This window comes from Danio rerio, chromosome 1 (assembly GCF_052040795.2).
Source record: "Danio rerio strain M-AB ecotype USA chromosome 1, GRCz13ab, whole genome shotgun sequence".
Taxonomy (NCBI): domain Eukaryota; kingdom Metazoa; phylum Chordata; class Actinopteri; order Cypriniformes; family Danionidae; genus Danio; species Danio rerio.
Window position 1 is genome coordinate 49,800,001 of NC_141021.1, and position 19,987 is coordinate 49,819,987.

Here is a 19,987-nt window from a genome sequence, read left to right on the forward strand (position 1 = left end):
ATTTATCTTGTTAACTTGTTAATTATATAATATATTTTTCCATTTTTTTCAGCCAATGAAGCTGATATAGCAGCAAACTTAAATGCAGCTACAGTTTTATTATTGTTATTTTTTCAGAATATTCTATTATATTTAAACATTTTATTTATTTTTTATTTAAAAATTACAACCCAAGTAATTTAAGGCGCATGGTTTCAGGATATTGTGTTATATTATTGCACACCTGGCAGCTGTTTAAGTCAGTTGAGGTGTCAGTGAGACGTTTGGGTTTGTTGAGTTGAGATATTTTTGGACCACTTGTGCTTTTGCAGACATCCTTGACCGGCTCAAGATATGTGCTGATCATTGCAGCCATTGTTCATGACCTTCATTCGCACAGGTGGACCGTTTCGACTAGGCAGTAAAGCTCTAGGAGTAGTTTGAGGAACAGTAGGGTAGTTTAAGTTCAGAAACATGAACTCTTGCTCACCAGACTTGAACTGAATCTGTAAAGCACCTTTAGATACTGTTTCAGTAGTTTGTTTTAGGTACAAATTCTGTACACGTTAGTTAATATGATTAATTTGTGGTAGAGCTACCCGCTTTTATTTGTCCCTTACAGGCTGATTTATTTATTTATTTATCTCGATACCCATCCACTAATATGCACTGTTTCGAAGCTAAATGGTATCACTGTGTTCATTACTTGACAGATGGAGGCGCTGTTGCGCTCGAATCCTATGTTTTATAGTAGGTTACTCTTTTATCATTGATCTTACAGATGCCCTAATAGTCGTACATATTTCAACTTGTTGAAGACTTACTGAAATGACGACAAAACAAATAAAATAACCACATTTTGTTAACAGTAAAATATTATTATCTTTAGCTGCTCTTGAGCACTGGTCAGCGCAGCAGCAATATGCCCTCTTATTGTGTAATCCATTGAAATGAATGGGTTTCATAGCGCAGTACTTTCCACGTCTGGCGTGAAAGCCACAGTGTAGCCTTTTTTTTCCGGGCTTATTTTTAAAGGATAATATGTAGTGGCAGATAATTTGGTTTATCCTTAATGCATGTTCATCAACTATAGGGGAGATGACGATCAAGTATGGTGTCTCCTAAATCATCTCTTAAGACGACAAGTGAGGAAAACACTAGCTTATTAGTCTGTTATTAAAATGTTTAATGGGGGTTTTCCCCTCTTATGGGTTGTCCCTCAATCGTGTTTTTTTTTCTGCCGGTGTGCTGTGGCAAGCTTTGTGTGTATGCTTGGTTGCTTATCAGGCTGTGTAGGTAATTAAAAACTCATTATTATGATTTAAATTGTTTATTAATGAACGTTTAATCAGTCTAATTGCTTAATATGAATGACTACTAGTAGACCAGGAGATTCTGTCATGAGGGCAGCCTTAAATTTGTAAAATGCTGTTTAAAAGGCTTGGTCAGGAATTTCTGCTTTTGACATTTTTGCGTCAAAGAGGTTATCAAAGTTGACCTTCACGTTGTCTATTAGGCATGGAGGCTCATGTAGAATTATGACACGTAGATATTGTGCGCTTGGGCCATTTTTCAGTCTGATCTGCTAGATCATGTAGTGCTTCCTCTCAAGGAGCTCGGATAGATGCTAGGAAGATGAAGGTGAAAATACAGGGTTTGGTCTTTTTGAAGCAGACCTTTATTTGTATGTGATGGGTGAATTTGCATATCTGTTTTGATTCCTTTTAAATGACAGCCTAAGGCCCCATTTACACTATCAGGTCTTGATGCCCAATTCCCATGTGTTACCTATATCTGATTTGTTTGCCTGTCTGTTTACACGTTGTTTTAATTGTGACCCATATCCAATTTATGCGTTTACACTTGCCATAAAAATTACGATGTCGCGCATTCATAAAGGCAGGTTATAGCATCTGCGCCACACTAGCCACGTGGAAGAAATTGTCTTGTTTTTAGCTCTGCAAAATATACAAAGTGTAATATAAGGAGTGAATGGTTTTGTCCAGATTTACTCCCACGCAGTTTATGGTATGGTATGGCCCTGATGTGTGTGTAGTTAAAGATGCAGCCTTTGCCTGTGTGCGCACTGGTGTTGGAGAGAATAAAGTTATTCTATGTGTAGCCCACAGTGCGTGTATTAATAGCGACAATAGGCAAAAGTTACAACACTGAGTTTGCCCAGCTTTAAAATGATCTTGAGGTGAAGGAGGTGGGAAAGGGCCGTCATCGCAGCTTGCGCTTATGGTTTATATGCTTTATGATATCCTCCACCATTCAGAGGCATTTGTGGGTACGAGAGAGATCTCAGGCCTGGTGGGAGCAAATTGTGGCGACTGATCAATTTCCTCCTCTGTGTTTCCTCTGATGTTGTTTACCGCGTTGGCATCTCCACACACGCTCTTCCTTCTACGTCATTGAATCGCAGAGAAGCACCACATTGTCGCAAGTTTAATGATATACAGAACGGAATGCCTCAATAAATCCGATCTGCCTGTTTACATGGCAGTCGTATTGTCAAATACCCGATATATATCTGATTTATTTCCACATATAAAGGAGGCCTGAAACCGATTCTGAGCAAAAAAATTGGGTCACATTTAACTGGCAGTTTAAACGGGGCCTAATTGCAAAGCAGACCAGAACGAAGTATATACATTTAAATTTTTTTCGTCCATACAAAAGGCTGGTTTATACTTCTGCATTGAATGATCGGCATGACCCACGGCACCTTCTTTGCGTGTAGTCTTGCATTTATACTTTTGCATGCTGTTTGTGTTGCTCTGCTATAACACTTCTGAAACTGTAGTTGGCAGCAGGTTTTTATGTTTCTCTGTGTCGAGTTTCTTCGTGGGTGTTTTATTTTTTCTGAACACTACTTTAATGTACAAGTAGCTAAAATTGGCTCATTCTGAGGCGGGAACCGGTGGACATGCAACAACTTTAATCATAAGGTCAAACCAAAACTTTCCATCTAGAGCTACTCTGGGATTCGACATTTGTAAACACTTGCTTCAACTGATTTATGCAGCTCTTGGTCTGGCCTACACTGACTAAAAAGCCGACCAATCACAGAGCTTGCGCTATGCACTATTGTAACATGTTCCATTTTTTTGAGAGGTGCACGTCAGCGTACCTTAACGCTCGTAGCTGACGCTGATCTGTCAGCTTGTTTTTTGTTTATTTTTTGTCATTTTTTGAATGTGTATTGGTGTATGTTGATGTTACAAATTTCCTTGTTTCTGATTGGCTTGAGTTGGAGGTCATGTGATTCTCTTTGATTTGATTTTCACAGTGCAAGAGTTGTCACAGACCGCATAGTGAGATCTCAATGCAGACACATTTTAAATGCTCCTGATTATTCTACTGCTAGTTATCAGGCCAACATGGTAAACAAAACATTGTTTGTATATTGTTTGTTTATTTTGATGTCCTTTTGATTGTGTTCGTGTGAAACATTTGCTTTGTTTATCTTTATAGCTTTCATGGTGTTCAACAGATGAAACTCATGGACATCAGTATTTGGGAAGCGTCTACTGTTTTATTAACCGATGGGTAGCTACAAGGCTGATTTATACTTCTACATCATGGTCCGGCGCAGCCTTCGTGCAGTTGCATAGCCCTTGCTAAGGCTGACGCCGACGCTGATGCGCACCTCTCAAAAATGCAATTACACGTCACAGCAACGTGTGGCGCAAGCTCTGTGATTGGTCAGTTTGGTATCAGTGACAAGTGTGAGCAAGAATGAGAGCCGTGTGAACCCGTTGGATCGAGTGTTTACAAGTGTCGAGTCCCCTGAAGGAGCTCCAGATGTAAACTTTTGTTTGTGTTTATCTTATTATTAATGTTGTTGCATGTCCGCCGGCTCCCGCCTCAGAATGAGTGAGTTTCAGCTACTTATACATTAAAGGTAGCGTTCAGAAAAAACAAAACACCCGTGAAGAAACTCGACACATAGGAGCATAACCTGCTGCCAGTTAGCATTTCTAAAGTGTTATTGCAGAGCAACACAAACAGCACACAAGAAGTATAAATGCACGACTACGTACAAGGCAGGCACAGTGGATCACGCCGATCACTCCATGCAGAAAAATAAACCAGCCTTTAAGCAAACCACACTACAGGTGTGAAAAGACAGAAATGGATCTAAATGCACTAACTATCCCCAGTAGATTGACTTTCAGCTAATACTGCTGTTTTAGGATCAGGGAATCCTCTTTTCTGTAAGACTAATTTAACCATCTAGACTCGTGTTACAATTAACACGTTCATATTTCGAAAGTGAAATGTATCCTTTTTTTCAGGTTAATTAAAACATTGCAACACGGCCTTCAAGCACCAGTTAAACTGAAATCATCATAAGCAGCACTCACTGAACGGTAATTCGGTGTAAATCATTTAATAAGGATTTATTTAATACTAATTAAAATACAGATTGATTTAACTGAGAGACGCGCCATTAAATTAGTTTGACTTGTTCTTTTACAGCAAGACTAGTAAGTGTTACTTCTCTCTCTGCCTCTTTCTATCAGTTAATATCTTGCTTTGTCTGTTTGTCCGTCTTTCTGTCTCTTTCTTTCTGTCTGTCTCTTTTCTTTCTGTCTCTTTGTTGTCTGTCTCTTTGTCTGTCTGTCAGTTCATCTCACTCTTTTTTTTCTTTTTCTGTCTGTCTTTGTATGGCCATCTCATTTTCTTTCTGTTTGTCAGTTTTTTTGTCTTTCCATCTGTTTCCCTTTCTGTCTGTATATGTCTTTCTGTCTTGTCTTTCTTTATATTGGTCTGTTTTTTTTTGTCCGTCTTTCTATTGGTCAGTCAGTTTTTTTTGTCTGTCAATCTGTCATGTCTTTCTTTGTCCATCTCTCGTTTTCTGCTTGTCTGTCTCTTTTTCTGTTTATCTGTCTGTTTGTGTTTGTCTTACTCTGTTTGACTTTCTTTTTGGCTGTCCATCTGTCTCATCTGTTTTTCTTTCTGTCTGTTTTTGTCTCTGTCTGTCTGTCTGTCTGTCTGTTTTATTTAACTGTTGTTCCATCTGTCTGTTTGTCTCTTTTTCTGTCTGTCTCTTTTTGTCTGTCTTTTGTCTCTCTTTCTATTGGTCTGTCTTTTTTATGTCTGTCCATCTGTCTCTGTTTGTCTATCTGTCCGTTTGTCTGTCAATTGGTTTGTCTTTTTTTCCATCTCTTGTTTTCTGTCTGTCTTTGCTCGTCTGTCTTGCTTTTTCTATTTGTTTGTCTGTCCCGTTTTCTTTCTGTTTGTCACTTTTGTCTGTCTGTCTTTGTACATCTCCTTTTCTGTCTGTTTGTCTGTCTCTATCAGTCCGCCAGATATTTTTGTCTTTCCTTCAGTCTCTTTGACTGTCCGTCTGTCTCTCTTTCTTTCTGTCTGCACATCTCTTGTTCTATTTATCCGTCTGTCCATCTGTCTCTTTCTTGTCTGTCTGTTCATCATCTCTTCATCCTTTCATTTTTTTCATTCTTTCTTGTCTTTCCGTCTCTATTGATTCGTATATATATTTTTTTGTCTGTCTCTTTCTGACCGTCCATCTGTCTCTTTATTTCTTTCCATCTTTCTATCTGTCTGTCTGCCTGTCTGTCCATGCTTTCTTTTTCTTAATTTATTTTTTTTTCTTTCTCTTTATCTTTTTTGCTCTGTCCGACTGTTCTTAATCTATTAATTAGAAACCAGTACCTGTTTAACATCACTACTAGCTGTGTTTGACCCACCTTTATATTTAAATGAGATGCTTTAAATATGGCTTTGATCACATGTGCAGAACCGATCAGATCAGAGGTGTTGGTCTTGCTACTGGAGATCTGCTTTCCTGCAGACCTGAGCTGTGGCCGTAATTAAACACACACCTGAAAGAGCTAATCAGGGTCTTATAAATGACTAGTAAATTAAAGTCAGGTGTTGAAGCACATCTCTGCAGGAAGAAACGTCTGCAGGTGCGGGACGGGCTCCTTCTGACTGATAAATGGACTAATTACATGAAGTCACTTAGCAGTTCATGAGCACGCTGTGTTTATGGTGGGCCTGTTTCTGTACATCTCTGCATCAGTATTGTGGTGTAAAGCCATATCATAACCAGTTATCACGTAAAGAATCCTGTTATTTCCACATTAAGCCGTGGTCACTCTGCTCTTTTTGCCCCATAGACTTCCATTCATATGCATGCGAGTGCAACAGATCAGTTTGCTGTAATTGAAAGCTTGAGCTTGGTGATCTCTGACCTTTGAAATTGCATCATGTGAGGCCAATTGAAGATCAAAACATGTTTTTTCACAGCACTGTCCCACAGAATTTCGCAAGTTCAAACTTAAGTGTGACTGCGACATTAGCCTCGAGTTTGCATTGAGTTTGAGTTTTGCATCAGAGAGTAAAATAGTCAGTCAAGCTATACATTTATAAAACAATTAAACTAAAATGACATTCATTGTAGGGTTTTATTCTGAAGCTCACCTACTACAATACTAATATCACTGAATTAAGTGTTGCTACATTTTAACGCTTAGTACTCTATATCAGTGATTATCACCACAGACCGGTCAACACTCGACAATTTTACCGCGGACTAGGGGTGGGGTGCGGGGCGGTGGAATCGAAGGTTGTTAGACGCGACCATCAAGCATCATTGACCATCATCAGAGGATGAAAGACTGACAAGACATTACTGTCACTCTGATACAAGTTTTATTTATGGAGAAAATAACAAAGCACTGCAGCGTTTGGGTGTTCTGTGTTTGTCTGGGGTAATTATTCTAACAAAATTAGCATCTTCCATACAAAGTATGAAGCTGATTGGTCAGTTCTTGTCATGTGATTTGCATTGTGCTTGCGGCATTTATTCAGCGGGGTGGGTCTGGGCAGCGTGAGCAAGCCACGCACCTCCACTAACAAACTTGCGCAAACTCTAGAAAAGATGCGATATGCGAACGGCCTCTAAAAGGCCGCCGTCAATTGCAATCCTCAGCAGTTGATCTTTTTGTACAGACATGCTGGATTAACCTGTAGCGTTGCGGATCCAATCCTTGGCAGTTCGCGGGTTCTTCACTTGACCTTTTCCCCTTAGCAAAGAAACTTTCCAAACATGTCAGTTTCTTACTCCTTTTGTTGCTTGTGGGTTAAATTTGGGCGCTCAAGTGAGATGCAAGTGGGAGAATTGTCATTTTTCAAAATAAAAGACTTTTCAAAATAAAAGATCTTTCAGGGTCAGATAATATATAAAATGGAAATGATTCATGATTTCTCGTGCGGTCTGGTACCAATTTGAGTGACTGAGGACTGCTGCTTTATTGGATTCAGTTCTTGATTCTATTCCTGACTTGGAACTATGGACTTGATTTAAAAACAGATTTAATGCAAATGCTATTGATATTTTTGTAGGTGGTTTTACTTATGATTATGAGTAATTATTAGATAACTTGCATTACTGTAGCTGGTTTTAATTTATTTATTTATTTATTTTTTAGATTTGTTGTCTGTTTTTAAATATTTTCTTAGTTATTCGAACGCTTCAACAGATGTTAATTTCATTCAGTTACCAAGGCAACATTTTTATTTTAAACATTCACATTTATTTTTGATGTGTGTGTACATGTACAGTTGGCATATAATGTGTGTACAGTTGAAGGCAAAATTATTCACCGTTGTGTGAAATTGTAATTATTTTTCAAATATTTCCCAAGAGATGTGTAGTAGAGCAAGGAAGTATTCACAGTTTCTTCTGGAGAAAGCTTTATTTCTTTGAGTTTGTCAGGAATGAAAGCTGTTTTTTTTTTTTTTTTTTTTTTTTTTGCTACAGATCAAACCACTGTTGCTTTGTTGAATAATTAACTTAACGTGTCTAGTAAAACTATTTAACTTAGCTAAGCCTTTCAATTGCGATTTAAACTGAATACTAGTATCTGTTAAAATGGTCAGAAAAATATTATGCACTGTCATCTTATCAAAAGAAATATAATTTAGTTATTAGAATTTAGTTTTTAAAACTGTTACATTTCAGAATGTAAAATCTCTCCATGAAACAGCACGTAATCTATCGGCTTAAAGATATCAGCCTAATTTTGATATCGAGCCGATAACGATAATATTAAAAAAAGCCTTTATCAGCTGATAACGATATGTCTGCAGATATATCGTGCATCCCTAATTTTAAAAATAGCTAAAGCTTTAAGACTAGTACATGTATTTTCCCTTTACTTAGCATATTACATAATGGATTATTATTTTAGTGTTTTACTGATTTTCCTTTTTTGTTTGCACATTTGTGTAGACCTTCATCTGCCAGGAACCAAAAAGTGATTATACAACTTAAGCACACTTCAATGTAGTATTCTGAGAGGTGTCTTTACATTGAAACATAACTGCATCTGGAGTCTGGCACTGGAGGTCATGAGTTCCATTCATGCAGCTCAGTGTATAGGTTGAATTCACTGCTATGCTTTTGTATGGGAGCATCTGCCAGAAGAATGAACGTCTGGACGGCTAGTCAGTCTGCGACAGCATTGCAGCTAGTCGATAATCTACAATTGACAGGCCGATCTGCTTGTTTGTGTCTTTGTCACCACAGGCAGTTGGCCAAAAACGGACGGTCAGTGTAGATTTATTTCCTATTGATCACTTGTACGCTCTTAATGGCATTTGCATGTGTCTAGCCTTTTTATACGGAATGAAAACATTTCTCCATAATCCTCCAACTCGCTTCAGATTGATGGATTTTATGTCGACTGTTTGTTCTGGCTGCCGTATCCAGCAGTAAATTGTACTGGCCGTCTCTTTAGCCGTCGTTATTATATTAACAGAAGCTACATCTATACCAACATCTAATACCAATTTCATATGCCGTCGATATTAGTAACGATGAGGATTTGGATGCAAAAACCACAGCTAGCCTTTAACGACTATTTATTTATTTATATATTTCAACCCAACGGCAACGGCTTTCAAGGTTATAGCAGCTCTTTTTTTGTCTGTGTGAGGAAAAATCTGAGAAATCCTTTTCACCATGATGCCGCACGCGAGTGTGTTCGGGCCCACACGTCTCCTACACGCATGCACAGTCTCTTTATGATTTATAAGTGGGAGTATGCAGCCCTTGAGCCATGCAAAATGGAAATGGAGTTAAGGAAGCTTTGCTTTAACTGAATAAGGGTGGCAGGACCTCTGCCGTAAACAGCCCATTACACAGTTCATATAGTCGTTTAAGCCTCACGGCATTGTGGCGTCCAGCTCTACTGTCTCTGTGTATGCGAGTGTGTGTTATGCACCTCCTGCTATTTCTCTATTTGCCTGTTTGTGTTCCTGATGATGCCCTGTAGCCGTACCGGTGGCCGGATGCATCCCGAGTGCCTTTCTGTGTAGCCTTGATACTGCTGTGCTGGTTTGGAGGTAATGGATCGGAGAAATATACAGTGAAAAGACTTGATCTGCTTGTGTAGCACTGAGCAGTACAGATGGAGCTCCCTTGCTTGCTGTTGAATCTTTTTTGCTCAGTCTCTGTTTACATCTTTCTTCTACACATTTTTGTTTTGTTAATCATGGTGTAAAACCAACAATGCTTGCTGTAGTTTTAACGTGATTGAAAGAATCTGAGTGAATAAGTTTGAATTAGGGCTGCGCAATATATTGTGATATGGCATTGTGCACATCTGCAATAGTCACAGGATTTGCGGGAAATGCAATGTGAAGTTTAACCACACAGCAAAAAGAGATTATTTGACTTAAAAGAATTTGCAGATTTATTTAGATAAGGTTAACCTAAAGGCTGATTTATACTTCTGCGTTAAACACTGGCATTTGCTACGGCGCAGACGCACAGCCCTTCGCTGTGGCCGTCGGCGTTGCTGACGTTCACCTCTCAAAAATTTTAACTAAACGTCGCAATGACGCGTAGCGCAAGCGCTGTGATTGGTCGGCATAGTAGCGCTGACGAGTCTGAGCGGGACCGAGAGCTGCGTGAATGGCGCGAGCTGGACGCGAGCCCAATGGAGCGATTGTTTACAAGTGTGGAGTCCCGTGAAGGAGCTCCTGATGGAAAGTTTTGTTTTGTGTTTACCTCATAGTTAAAGGTGTTGCATGTTCGCCGGTTCCTGCCTCAAAATGAGCGAGTTTGAGCCACTTGTACATCCAGCAAGTGTTTAGGAAAAGCAAAAAAGCAGAGAAGAAACTCCATTTACACCTCACTGCCAACTAGCGTTTCGGAAGTGTTAATTCAGACCAACAGAGACAGCGCGCAGAAGTATAAATGCACAGCTGCGCGCGTTGTATGCGCCGTGGGTCACGCTGGTCACTTGACGCAGAAGTATAAACCAGGCTTACCAGTTCCAAGTTACAACAGGTTTACTTGCTTTATTATTAAGGAAAGTCAACTTTCTTTTAAGGCAATGGTTTTTCTCACTTTAAGTAATTAATGATTAGGGCCAGACTTATTTTGCGGACAATTTTTGCTATTTCTGCATAGAATTTTGTAAAAAAAAAAAAAAAAAAAAAAAAAAAGCAGATTTATGAGGAATGATTTTAGGAGTATCATAACTAAAAACCTACATTTTTAACTTAAAAAAAAGTAAAATATTTACAATGCAAATCCAATTAGATCCACTTATTTGGTAAATACTTCAAGTCTCTAATAGATACTAAAAGACAGAAAATATGTATTGTAAATAAATCACTTGAACATTTTCATATTACTATATTTTTACTATTATTATATCACAATATTATTAGTGAAATTAATTTAAAAACCGAATAAATAAAAATATACACACATTTACACAAGTAAATAGACTCAATGATAAGCTACAATCTGCGTATTTCTGTGCGTATAGATTTTGTTTGGACCTACTAATGACTTTTTTTAGTGCATAATAGAGTAAAGGTTTATTTTTTGTAAAGTGTTTTTATGCCCTTTGATTGCGGATTTCAAAAGAATTTTAAAAATGTGGGTGCATAAAGTATAATGATGGTAAGTGTACCAAAGATTTCATTGTTTAATTACAATGCGGAATTTGACTGAATTTAAACTGAAAACAAAATTATTTTACTTACCCCATTGGCAGACAGTTTTGCTTGTTTTTAAGGAAAAACTCTTAATTTTCACTTCTTTCTCATGAAAGCAAAACAATATTTTTGGATTAGAAATGACACCAAGCAAAAACAAAAAAATAATATATAAATAAATAAACATATTTGTTTAGCATTGTGACTATTCAATTTCTGTACTTATTCAAGCACAGACCCAACAAACTTATTCAAACAAACTTGTAAAAACTGCATTTGTATTGCAATATATATCACAGAAAAAAAGTTGCAATATAAGTTTTTTCCAACATCATGTAGCCCTAGTATGAATGCTGGAATTTAGATACTTTTAATAGGCTTGTTGCTTTTAGTTAGCATTATTTAGAAGACTGTACTTTTAAATGACTTTCTTTTTTTTCCAGATTTTATCTTGATTTTAAAACATTTTCACTAAAGAATTATAAAAATATATTTATATTTTAAACATTATAACCATTAACTCCATTATACTAAATGTGTAATGTTACAGTTTTTCGCATTGGCTCTGTTTTTTTTTTTTTTTTTTTTTAGAACCTCCATCTTATTTCCATTTACTCAAGGCTGAACAGGAAGTGTAAGAGCATTCTGGAATGTTTGTCCATTTCTGAGAAGGAAGTGGAAAAAATCTGAGCTTGTATGCACAACATGCATACTCTTCGCAAATGTTGAAGACTTCCTGGTTTCTCTAATGCTACATGGACTTTTCCGAACTCAACATTTACATTTATAAGTAATATCTCATAACATTTAAAAAATAAGCATATTTTTTATAAATAACATGATTAAAAAATAATATTTTATAAGTAATAAAAAAAGAAGTTTGAAATCTGAAATGTGTCTAAACTTTTCTTGATGCCAGTTGAAGCTGTGTTTCTTCAAACTCTAGAGAAATGGAGTTGAACTATGTGTGGAAGTATCCATCTCTACAATGCGTTCTAAGTCTTCCTCCAGATTGGTTGGTGTGTGTGTGTGTTTTTTTTTTTTTTTTTTTTTTTTTTGAGGCTGTTGTAGATCCAGGGCCCGTCGGTCAAGGTTGCCTTGGCAACGGTGTTGGTGGGTGTGCGTGCATGAAGAGAAATGTCTGTGGCGGCCGGGCTGGCGAAGGCTCGACGGCCATGCTGAATGCCATTAGAGCACAGCACACCGGCCTCTCACACTGCAAACGCTGAAATTTGAGAATGTCAGAATGCAAGTGTGGCTTCAGGAGGAGAGAAAGTGGGGCCATGCAAGGAAACCATGCTTTAAATGACCCAAAAGAAAAAAAAAAAGAAATGGCTGCCTCATCTGACGTGTTCATTTCTCGTTCTGTGTTTGTTTTATTGGGATATTTAACAGAACTCTGTGCTGTGCTAGGGAGTTTTCCATTCCGAATGCACACATTAATACTTTCAGTCAGCATAGATGCATTCAATGGATTAAAAACGGACACAAATATAATAATTGGTTTAATTTAAGAATGTTTCGTACTTTACATTTAGCAAATAATTTAGAAATGAAAGTTTCAGCTTAAGGCTTTTGAGCAATTCCATGAAAAAAATAAAGTTTTCACCAAAATAGTGAAACCTTTTCTAGGCTTGTTGTGTAGGCTTGTATTTTACAGTACTGTAAAAATACTTTAAAATGTTTCTGTCAAAGTTTTTAAACAATCATATCTGATTTATTAAAGTCACACATGCGTGTCATCCATAACGAAGAGGCGTTACATCCGTAACCAAGCTCTTCTCTCATTAATGCTAAAATGTTAAATAAAATAAAATAATAATTTTTGTTCTGTAGCGAGCCGACTTTTATCCTTTCAATTAACATTGTTTCTTTTGGGTTGTGCATTTTAATTCACAGAATTTCTACAAAGTATGTTGTCTACTGTAAACTCGCAGGGTAAACTCGTCTTTTTTTGGTCACATCCATAACGCATGTTTATTTTCCTCATTTAAAATCTAAAAAATGTTCACAGATTGATATTTTTCTGATCCTTCAACTCGGTTGTTAGTAGTTTTGGAAAATTTAAGCTGATATTTCGATATAATGTTAACATGTACTTTCTCTGTAAGATTTATAAGAGTTTAAAGTTTTTAGTGCAAATGTCTCATCCATAATGCTAGAATTGCTCATTTTTTTCCTTGATTAAAATCAAAAAGTTTCATATTTAGATGACATATTTTCGAAATGATTGACAAACACAGTTATCTTAATTATTGTGCATTCATTAATTTCCAAACACTACTATTTTAGAAAATCTGAACCTATGTCTGTAGGTCACATTTGATAAACTATATTACAAAATTGTTTGGTATTTTTCAGTTTGTATTTGGTTCTCTTTGGAGTAGAACTGTGGATATTCCATACAAAGTATGAAGCTGACTGGTCAGTTCTTGTTGACTCGCAGTACGCTGGTAGGATTTTTAAAAAACTAGGTGCGCCTGGAAAGCGTGAGCTTTTCACGTTACTGCCAATATACCCGCTCAAATCGTGCACCTCCATTGGAAATAACTAAAATGTGCATGCAAAAAACAGGATATGTGAACAGCCCTTAGTAGTCTCAGCCATAGTTAAAATCAGCCTTTAATCCAGCGTGTGTATTAGCCTTGGTGTATAAGCTCGGAACTTTAAACTAGCGCACAGTTGGCATAACTTTTGTTTAGTTGCAGCAGTTGTGTTCCATGCAGAAATGCAGTGTTGAGAAACCTATACAATTAATTAACTGAGACGGATTAAAGCGTGATTAATAGTGAAATAGTTGCATCTCTATTACATGCATCTATGAAAATGGCCAAAAATTATTTATTACGTATGCCAGGTCAGTACTTGATGTCACTAAACACTTGAGCAACAGCAATACTACCACAAACTCTGCCATTGTTTTGTTTTTGTTTAACGCTTGCTTTAAATGTACACCACTCTACACGTACGTTATCATAGATTTCATATTATCAGACTCTCATATTCGAGTGATACACTGATACAAAAACAGTGATGTTTTAAAAAAATGTCCAATTTCTAAGCTGTTTTTTTAGATATACGTGTTTTTATGTGGCAAAAATGTAAATGTTGTGTAAACAAACAGGTAAAACTCATATAAATGGTCCTGTTTTTGGCTGAAAAAGTTGTCGTGAATTGTTTGAGCAATTTTCTAAAGTTTTATTCTGATAATATCAGTGTTTTGTCTTGGGTTGTGCAATATTAACATCAATATATCTAATTCCTTTTTACATTTTGTTGGATGTTTTTGTGCTGGTATCTTGTTTGGTTTATGCCTACAATGGGCGAATAAACATCTAAAAGTGTTTAAAATGGTTGCCAATAGGTTGTGACTGTTTTAAAAGGTTAATTCACTCAGAAATGCAGGTAGCTCATAATTTAGACACCCTTATGTAACAATGAAATGCAAGCTGGTTAAAAGTTGACTCAAATATGTGACAATTCAGCTCAGTTGAGATGCCAAACAAATTGCAATACAATTGGAGAAGATGTTTACATGAATTTATCTCTGAGAGGAACTGACTCTATAAAAAGTGAGAAATTATGAGAACGTTGAATTGTGAAATCAAAATCGTGAAAGAAATTCAATAGGGTTGAGCGAATCGTTACAACCCTACCCTCAAGGCCTCCTAGGCGTATGTGACTTTCTTCATTTAGGCAAATCTAATCTGACAAAAAAAAAAACATATGGGTGTTTCTCTTCAACAAGTCCAATAAAGCACATCAAATCATAATGAAGAAGTGTCTCACATGGAATATAAATGAAAAATATCCATATTTAAAACCGTTGCACATGCACCATTGAGCGCTCAACCATGTTCGTCATCTTGTTAGCGCGTCTTTCGTTAACACCCACATGACAGCAGAAGTTACACACAACAAGTTTCTTGCGGATTATATGATATTTCGCAAGTTTGTTGTACAGTTACATTAAATTCCCAAAATGGAGTCTTTGGGTTGAGTTAGTGCTGTCTTTCAGAGCTCACTATTAGGCCGGGAGGGAATATGCAAGATGCTTACATCATCTGAGTGTTTTGGAAGCTGTCCTGAATATTTTCTGGATGACAAGGCAGCCTGACACTGCAGCTTTTAGAGAGGGTTCTCGTATCTTATGAAAGCATAGCGTTTGCTTGCAGACAAGAGGACTCTACATGTTAACGCCGTCTCATTGACACACTGAAGCACAAGTGCTCACTGAAAAATAAATGTAGTCATTCCGTCTTTTGTGTGATATTGCAGATTTCTGCTAGTTGAGTGTTTGGCAAGTTGTCAAGATTCAACTAAACCTCAGCTGTTTCTGATGGTTGCATATTACACGCTTCTCACTTTTCCTTCGCGCTTGTGCTTTGTGAAAGTAAAGAAAAAAAAACTTTTATTACAAAAAATGCTGTTTATTATTTTTTTTTTTTAATAATATTATAAATAAATGATCCTTCAGAATGATCCTTCAGAAACCATTCTGATCTGCAGTTGTACTTTTGAGTCACATAACAATAGAAGTTTCTTTTATATGAGATTCTGACGGTATGATAACCTTAAATAAAAGATTGTGGCGTCAGGTATTGTGATTAAAGTATCATCATTATTTATCATTTTCAACCGCTTTTCTGAGGTCAGGTCGCGAGGGCAGCAGTCTTAGGAGACAACCTCAGACTTTCCTCAGCCCAGACAATTCCTCCAGTTCCTCCAGGGGGATCCTGAGGCATTCCCAGGCCAGCCGAGAGACATAGTCCCTCCAGCGTGTCCTGGGTCTTCCCCGAGCCTCCTCCCAGTGGGACATGCCTGGAACATCTCCCTAGGTAGGTGTCCAGGAGGCATCCGAAACAGATGCCCAAGCCACCTCAGCTGACTTCTCTCGATGTGGAGGAGCAGCGGCTCTACTCCACGCTCCTCCCGAGTGACAAAGCTGCTTTATAATATGTTCTTTTTTAACTTTTTTCGTCATTGAACACAATATATTTTATTTTATGAAACATTTAAAAAAATTTTAATGGTAGCTTTTAATGTGGAAGGTCATTTTTTGCTTGAGATACTGTTTATAAGCCTTGACTTTTCCAAACTGCGGTAAACCTTGGAACTGGTTATCATCACATGCCTATAACAGAAACTTGAGCTGCATCTGAAAATGCAAATTCAAAATAGTTGCTACATTTGAGTTTGACCTTACTTCACGAGCAATAGAAAAGTAGGTTCTAAACAGTGGGATTGCTAGGTTTGGAATTCCGACCTATGTCAATTGTGTAACTTCAGTCTCATTCTCAAATTTTCTCACATGGTGTCATAGGACAAAAGTGTCCATTGGGTGTGCACTTTATAATCTCTCCAGAAGTAGTCCATTCTTGGCTACTGATTTTGAATACTATGAATTCGGACTTGCTACTCCGTTCTAGTGTTGTCACAATACTGCAATTTCTGTACCAATCACTAAGCCCACACGGAATCTGTGTGCGCAGATTTCCGCAGATTTCTAGTCCATCATTGAGTCTAGGTCTTGTGTAAATGTGTGTAATTATATATTTACTCAGTTTTTAAATTCATTTCACTGATATTATTGTTGTCTAATATTAGTAATATTAAAATGTTGATATGATTTATTTACAATAAGCTTTGTGAAATATTTTTTCTGCGTTTTAGTAAATATATTATATTAGAGACTTGCTTTGTTTACCAAATAAGTGGATCTAATTGGATTTGCATTGTAAACAGTAAATAAAAGATAAGTTATAGTAATGATACTCCCAAAATAATTTCACATAAATCCGCAGATTTTCTACAAAATTCTCTGCAGAAATAGGAAAAAATGTCAGGCTCAGCTGATTTTCGCTGTCCCTACCAATCAGTAACATTTAAACTAGGGCTGGGAGAAAAGATTGATGTCGGTATTTACTGACCGTACACCATTGTCAATCGATAATAAAAAAAAAAAAGTTTGGTGTGTAGTTTCAGTATGAAATGTTCTAGTTTTATTCAAATGTGTCTGCTGGGCGCACGCATTGGAAGCAATGCCAGTAAATTTAGGGTGTCAGTTTGTCATTACCAATGGAGACGCACGCGACATGCACATAACACGTGCACATTTTTCACATACACCTAGTTGTGAAACATCTGAAGTTTTCTAAATGACGCAAGCGCTAGAACAAATCACTCTGCTTCACACTTTGTATGGAATATGCACATTTTAGTAATAACGGCAGACTAATTACCTCAGACAAACACGGGCTTTTTGTTTTTCTTGTGCATCTCAGCCATTAGATCCCCATCTGAAAGATTTTTTAGCATAGAGGGTAATATAGTCATTTAACTTCACAATTTTGTAATGTTGCAGTATGTCTTTGAATAATGATGGCTGGTTCCTTTACTTGACAGATCAGATATGATTATCATAATTTGTTTTGTTTACAGAACTTAAGGTTTAATTTATTGTTATTATTCACATCTTACAGATGTTGATCTACCTTTACCATTGCACACATTTTTTTACATTTTATTAGATTTTTTTTAAATCAGATTTAAGAACCTCTTTAACTTATGTTTATTTTATTATAAAGAGATCAAATGTATTGTTAAAATAATTTAGTTTTTGACTTTTAAAACCATTTGCCTTAGTAATGTTGGTAAATTAAAAGAAGTTGATTAAATACATTTTCTTAAATATTCTTAAAATCTGTTGTTAAAAAAATTCTGTATTTATCGATATCAAATGATATGAAGCATAATATCCTGATCATTTTTTTTTTTGCAATATCGCTCAGCTCTACTAGCATTTAGGCTTCTTAAATTCAACTGATTTGCCAAAGTCAATAGAAATGACTTTCATTGGCTGGGAAGATCATCAATTCACCGCACTTCATCGTTGTTTAGCGAGTGCAAACACAGAGTGATTCACGGCTTTAAAACGCTTCAGTGTCTGTGTTTTTGTGTTTTCACTTAGTAAACAGCGCTAAGTTTTGTGAACTGATGACCTTCACCACCAAATCACTGTGATTTCTGTTCTGAGCATGTGAACAAAATGGCAAATCAGTGCTGTTAAAGTGTTAGCAGGAATTTAAAATTTAGGGTTTTAAAATGTCAGCACTGATTGGTACTGAAATTTCAGTATCGTGACACTACTTTGTAGTTCACGTGCTATTTTTACACACTAAAGTAGGAAATGATGTGATTTTTCAGATGCAGTGCTGTTCTTAAATTCTGATGAAATTAGGTATTGCAGTCCAAATTTAAAATATTGGGGTGGGTTTATCTTACCTGACTTTTCTGACGATGACTCCACACAAATGCAGGTTGTCAGATTGACACCAACAGGCAAGTGTGCCTGACAATCGAGCCTTAAAATGTGAGCTGCTTAACTAATGTCTACTTTTGAAATATTTAGATTATATGCTAATAAAACCTGCATTGTGGATTTTATCGAGTCATTCTAGGGCCATATATACTTGCAAAATAAAGTTTTGCAAACAAAATATGAAGTATTGAGCCAAAAAAATAAATAAACGCAAATCTCCAAAAATTGCAAAATGAAAATGAATTTGAGAATTAAAAATTCATTTTGCTAACAAAAATTAAGAACTGCTAAGGGAAAGTTAAGCTTTGAGAAATAAAAAGCAGCAAAGCAAGCAGTGCAAAAACAAACAAACAAACAAACAAACAAAAAAACCTAAAATATTTGTAATTAAAAAAAAACAATATATATTTGCAAAACATATTTTATAGGATTGCAAACTCGCGGTTAACTAAAAAATGTTTTGCATATAGTTTTATATATTTTTTATTGCAAATATTGTATTTTATTCTTTTCTCAACTTAATTTTCCGTTTGCAGTTTTTTATTTTTATTTCTCAAATATTAATTTTCATTTTTTTTGCATTTATTTAATTATTTTTTGCTCATTTTTGCTGCAAAACTTTAGTTTATTTTGCAAGTATATGTGGCCCTAGTTTGACTCCATTGGATTTGACTCCATTGGATTTTTCTAACACTGAATCACCGTCTGACTTCCAAGTCTGCTAGTGTCCTCCAGAAGACGCATTTTTGGCCACGGCTATATATACTTCATCACTCAAATACAATATGCTGTTTCCCACCAACACAACCATGCAAGGGTGTTGAAATATAATTGGGTTAACTGGCATAGGGCAGAGTTTCTATGAACAAAACAAAAACATACATTCCTACACATAATGCACATTTTCAAAAGCAGAACGACTGTCTTCTTCTATCTGCAACAGGGTTTTTGCAGGGTCTTAAAATGTCTTAAATCTCAAAATCCAAACTTTAGGCCTTAAAGTCTTAAATTTACTGAATTATTGTGTTGTAGGTCTTAAATCTTTTTTTTAAATAGGTCTTAAGTTTCCTTTGTTCATAAGTTGCTACCCAGCCTGGTCAGAACCCATACAATCCTCAAAAATCCATCTCAATAAAACTTTAAAGGGTCACGAAACACCAAAACACATTTTTTGAGCTGTTGACAGTCGTATATGTGTGCCACATTGCTAAAAACACTATTAGGACACCTATATTTCACTAAAAAGTGTAAATTGGTTGTTTTTGCGTTATTTCAAGCAAATTCGTACTTCCGGTTTGAAACAAATATTTTTGAAGGTGCCTCATGGCCATGACATAATAGCGTTGTATTCCAGCGTGCAGACTGGGCGTCTGTGCCAGAGTGTGTCTTATTACTTCTTACAGTGTGATGCATTAATGCATGAGTAAGGCTTGGTTCAAACCAATCAGCGCGCTCTATTGTGCAACTTCATTAATATTCATTACTGTCACAGTGTTTAGACGACAGAGACGCCACGTTGTGTTGGCAAAACAAGCGTGAAGTGTTGCTTTTATAGTTTGCTGCAGTTAAGTTTTGTTTTCATTTTCTCTCTGTGAGAGCTCAGCTGGAGTCACGTGTGGATTAACAGTGTACGCGACGCTCGACAACAATAACTTAACTTACGTGTCTAAGGAGGAACATTGTTTACCTGAGAGCTGT

General features: G+C 36.5%; 1 protein-coding gene across 14 annotated transcripts in view; it reads left to right on the plus strand.

The window, feature by feature from the left end:
* Window positions 1-19,987, plus strand: part of bcl9 (BCL9 transcription coactivator) — a 181,786-nt gene that overhangs the window by 137,015 nt on the left and 24,784 nt on the right. The window lies entirely within an intron of this gene.